Genomic DNA, 5,989 nt, shown 5'->3' with positions numbered 1-5,989 from the left:
ATTGATGTAAGTGACACTTAAGTTATATCTATTATAAATAAAATAAAGAGTTTGTTTGTGTGATTGTCTGCCTGTCTGTGTGCGGCCTGAGGACCAGACGAGTGGACCGAGAGTTACCAAATTTTGGTGAGAGGTACCTTGGCCCAGGCCCCAGATCAAGACCAAGCCCTTTTTTCAATTTCGAACCAGGGGCCGTTTACTGAAACCGGCTTGGGAACCAGACAAATTGACCGAGAGTTACCAAATTTTAGTCACGAATACCTTGGTCCAGGCTCCAGACCAGTGCTAAACGTTTTTGTCGAACCAGGGAGGTCTCAGGGGAGCGTTTACCGAGACATGTAAAAGTAGTAGTCAATGACCGATATTAGTGTCGAATTCATAATTTTCGCGGTCGCTGAGATCAATGGCAATACTCCCACATGCGTTGACTTCCAAATACAGCCCCCGTGTGAAGCATGGGTATATTCAACTAGTATCTAATATAAATAAAATAAAGAGTTTGTTTGTGTGTTTGTCTGCCTGTCTGTATGTCTCTGTGCGGCCTGGGAACCAGACGAGTGCACCGAGAGCTACCAAATTTTGGTCAGGAGTAACTTGGCCCAGGTCCCAGATCAAAACCAATGCCTTCTTTTCAATTTCGAACCAGGGGGCGTTTACCAGAACCGGCTTGGGAACCAGACCAGAGATGGAATGGGTCAGTGGGTCAATTGATCAAGTGGGTCAAGTTTTCTTAGTGGGTCAGTGGGTCGTGGGTCAACAGCATGTGACCCACCACCCACCGTGACCCACTGCGACCCACCACCCACCGTGACCCACTGTGGCCCACCACCAATGACCCACTGTGACCTACCACCCACCATGACCCACTGCGACCCACCGACTCAGTATGATCTACCGACCCACTCTGCTCACTGCATTGTAGACAATATCTTCTGAAGACTGGTAAATTTGTCTTCGTTTTACTTTCAAGACCTTCATTTCTCTTCCTTTTCCACTTGTTTCTGTCTACTTACCTAAGGTGAGTAAATCTAACCAACTGAAAAAAGAACTTCAGGCACTTTTGGATATTGATATTTTTAATTGTAATAATAACAATAGAACTTATACTACTACTTGGCTTTCGAGACCTGTAAGTTTTTAGAGGAGCTAACTACTGAAAAAAAAAATACATTTTTGAATCACTGTAATATATAAATTATTAAAAAAATGAATGTAACTATGTGTGCCTAATCATCACGGCCAAATTGCAAAGTCAAATTAAATTACTTTTGGTATATAGTTAGGCCTTAATGCAAACTGGGATGTTATATTGCTTTCATTATAATGCATATTATCCTAAGGAGGTAGTGAGAATGCGAAAAATATGAGTATGTCGCAAGTCGTTAAACTTTCGGAGCTGAAATTCAGTGTATTAACTCTTTATTGAAAATAAACATCCTAGCATTTTTTAAATTCTTCTTTAGGGGGGGGGGGCACTTTCTATATATGGAGAATTTGTTGAGAGTTGGTTTGTAGAAATGATCGAAAACGATCGATGTTATATAACAAAGATCAGAAACAAAAAATACAGTGCTTGGCTTCATATATCCATTGCTTTCAACTATAATAATTGCTGATGCTTATATTTATTATATGGAGCGCTTACAGCACAGGGAAATCAACCCATAAAGTTGTGAGAAAAATAGATATAAAATTTGTACTGTAAGCTTAATTACGCGGAAATTTTAAGTTTGGATTGTACGCATAATTATATAGAAAAGTTTACTTTTTTCCTTTTACGTTCGTCTACTTACCTTGGTTTGGAATTTTCAGATTTCATCCTTTTTTCCACTGAAAAGTATCGATAATTCAACAAGGAAATAATTATACCATGATAATTTAATTGAAATTCATCGTAACTTGGCACATGGCGAACAGCAATGTAGTAATTAAAGGGGAAAAAGGAGGGAAATTCCCAATCACCTTTGAACACTTTCCAGGAACCTCGTTCCCTTTCGCTTTCTAGACAGGGGAGGGAACTTGGTAATGACATCAAACCTTTATGTGTAATTACAAAAATTAAATTTATAAACAAATAAGAAATCATCAGTTTATCAGGCTTTAATTGATAATTTATTCACAAGATTCCCTATCGAGGGCGTGGTAGATGAAGTTTCTGTTCTCCATGAGTCGACATTACCAACTGACATGGTCGATATGGAAAAAATGTTGTATGGTGATAGAGAGATAATACTTCTTGCTGAGTATTTCAAAACTGACCAAGCAAAATCGTTATCAGACTTAAGTCTAAGAAGCAGATTGTCGATGAGGAGTTGCAGAAATCGGGTAGAAGTATTATTAATTTCCACGACAGAGTGCGAACGGGGATTTCCCCTTATGAATTTACAGGTGACTGATATTAGAAATAGACTAAGTGCTCAAAGATTAACTTGTTGTCATCAATGTTAATGGCCCACTGCTAGACAAGCTCAAAGTAGACGAGGTAGTTATTTCTTTGCTGAAGGATGGACATCATTCCGCTGCGGTTGATTTACCACGAAAAAGTTACCAACAGGAATTAAACCCGATTTCAGATTTGTTTTAAGGTGGAAAATTACGAGTTATGGAAAATGTATGCTTGTATTACTAATGGCTTATTTGTGTTATTCAACTTTGTACCTACTTTTTTAGTAACTCTCTTCTTTGCTTTATGTAAACTACTTTGAATAAATATTCATAATAATTGTAATTATGCATATATGTAACTTAAATGTAACATTGTGTTTTAGTGATTACACAAATTGCAATTATGAGCATACTTTATGGAGATGCTCTCACATAGGGTACCCGAGCACCTTTATACACTATGAAAAACTGATTTTTCAAGTCTTTTGTGAGAAAAATACTGTGAACTGAGAAACCATAACCTTTTCCATATTGTACAGGGATATTTTCCTGCAGATAGAAGTTTCTTTTGGAATGCGTTCAGAAATTAGCACTTGCAAGAATACTCTTTTAGTACAAGTATATATTAGGCACACACTAATTTCCCCCACCTCGAACTATTTCAATTTCCTCACTAACAAATACTTTACCATTTTATATCGCAAAGGTCAGATCCACCGTTATTGTAACAGAGTGGTGCTTGAGCGATTGACTAGAAATTCAAACTCCGATTAGTGACAATTTCACAGTCTTGTTTTATTACAAGTGTAAACTCTTTAGTCAGTACAGAAGGGGCCGTGGATCGTGTTCAGAGTTGATGACGATGGATTTTGGTGAGTCAGAATAGGTCAAAGTGGATGAGAGTGGTTCATGGTGGGTGGTGGTTCATGGTGGGTCAGAGTGGGTCATGGTGGGTGGTGGGTCAGAGTGGGTCACGGTGGGTGGTGGGTCAGTGGGTAGTGGGTCAAGTTTTAATTGACCCACGCCAACTCTGAACCAGACAAATTGACCGAGAGTTACCAAATTTTATTCACGAATACCTTGGTCCAGGCTCCAGACCAGAGTTAAACGTTTTTGTCAAAATTCGAACCAGGGGGGTCTCAGGGAGCGTTTACCGAGACATGTAAAAGTAGTAGACAATGTCCGATATTAGTGTCGGATTCATAGTTTTCGCGGTCGCTGAAATCAATGGTGAAACTCCGATTGTTTTATCTTCCAAATTCACGCTATTCGACTCCGGGCCGGGGGTCACCGGGGGAGGGGTGAGATACCGAGATATATAAAAGTAATCCAAAATGACTGATATTAGTGTCAAATCCATTGTTTTCGCGGTTGCTGAGATCAATGGTGATACTCCCATAGGTACTGACTTCCAAATACAGACCCCGTGGGAAGCATGGGTATATTCAACTAGTAAGATAATATATCTATTGAGATAACTATGTACACTCATGTCCAAAATTATTGTCGTATGTCTATAAATATGTTGTTGTGGGTATATAATTTGATAACGAATTCGCCCGCTATGTTGCATATTTCATGTCAAAAGAGCAGGAAATAAGAACAATAAAACGAAAATAATATTTTCTTTTTCATTTAGCAACATTTTGTGTTATTCATTCTAAGTTTCGTATTTATAATTCTTTTCTTATGAAATTTACCACAAATATACATTTCCCGATTATGCACATAGTGTCAGTATTAAAAGTACCTTGCAAAATCATTATCAAATTATATTCTTACAAGAAGAGAGTTATAGATATGGGGCAATCATTTTGGACATGAGTGTACCATATTGTAACTAATTTTTGCCTAAGCTGATGTTGAATGGTTTCCTTCCAGGTACAAGCATGGCTGCAAATAAGTGTAATGATGACTCTGATACGTTAAACCCAATAAGTGTAAGTATTGATTCTGTTTTGATAGTAACTGTTTGTAACTTGATCGAGTCAGTCAATACATTTATAAAACCAGTTGAGAATGCTCCAAGGACATTGCCAGAATGAACTTAAAAATAATGGAGAGATGGAGCGGGAAGGATAACTGTGATTGTTCCTTTATGTAAAAGTAAATCTTTTTTATCCGCACCTTCCCTTTCTCACAAAATATCATTTCTCTGTGACTTACAATTCCCGGGATATGGCTCTTTAAATCTCCCGAAATTCGAACTTTTTTTGAAATATCTGGGGAACGGTCTCCAGTTGGCCAGTGGCCGCCGGTTACTATTTGGTACCAAAATGTTCACCATCCTCTTATTAATCAACACCAATATTATCTCTCTATAACTTGCGGTTCCAGAGATATGGCTCCTTAAATCTCCAGAAATAGGAATTACTTTTTTTTTTTTGGGCCAATTTCTCGTGAAGGCAAGTCATAGAGAGATGATATAGGTGTTGGTCAATATCTAGGAGGATGGTAAATATTTTGATAATAATATTAACTAGTGGCCACTGTCTATCTGACCACTGGCCAAACCAGTGACCAGTTCGACAGTGGCCACCTTGTACTATTAAGTACCAAAATGTTTACCATCCTCTTAGGTATTGATCAACGCCAATATGATCTCTCTTTAACTTATGGTTCCCGAGATGTGGTTCCTTAAATCTCCCGAAATTGGACATTGTTTGGCTAATATCTCGGGAACGGTAAGAGTAACGGACAAATTCCATCACTTTTTCAGATACATTTTGATGCTCTATCGAATGCAGGGCTCAAAATGGAAAAATTTACAAATAACAAACAGACAGACACACGGACATAGAAAATTCAGAAACGAACTTCTTAAGTTCGTTGATAAACTATTATTGTAGCAGTTGATTGGATTTTGCGTTCCTTTGAGCCCCTAGGCTATATGAAACATGGAACCCGATTCACCTTACCTCTGGCGCTTGGGGTCCTGGGTTCGATCCCAGCCCCCGCCAAGTGAACTTTGCGGTGGACAAACACCGTGCTAGTGGGTTTTCTCGGGGTTCTCCCGTTTCCTCCCACTTTCTTCATTCCACCATTTCATTCATTAATCATCATCACCGTCTCCTTTAGCCTAACCGGCATAACCGTGGGACGTAAAACTCAAAGATTTCATTTCATTTCCGATTCACCGTATTACATTCAAATTTGAATGACATCTCACTGGGAATTGAACCAATAAGCAAAAGGCGCGCACGCTCGCCACTAGCTTGAAGGAGTGGGTATAAAATAAAGATGAATATTTTATTCTTTAAATTGCAAGTCGGGTTCAGATTAATGTGAATACACGATTAAATTCTTTTTTAAAAAGTAGTATTTATCACAGTATTATGTTAATATTTCCAACACAGTAAATTCATTTATTGTTAGTTTTTCCTTAAATAAAACTTACTCCCCGTCACTTCGATGTAATATATGTGTTTTTTTTTCCAACGGATAAAATAGTTGACACTGGGAAACTATATGAAATGGAAATCACCATCGAAAAATCGAAAGTCATGAGAATATGCCTTATGAATGCGCCCTTACGGGTCAGAGTAGAACAAAGATTAGTTGAAGAGGTCGATCCCTTCAAGTATCTGGGAAATATTTTGATGAG

This window comes from Thermobia domestica, chromosome 17 (genome assembly GCF_964235325.1).
Source record: "Thermobia domestica chromosome 17, izTheDome1.hap1.1, whole genome shotgun sequence".
Taxonomy (NCBI): domain Eukaryota; kingdom Metazoa; phylum Arthropoda; class Insecta; order Zygentoma; family Lepismatidae; genus Thermobia; species Thermobia domestica.
The sequence above is the reverse complement of the archived record's forward strand: the minus strand, read 5'-3'. Positions refer to the sequence as shown.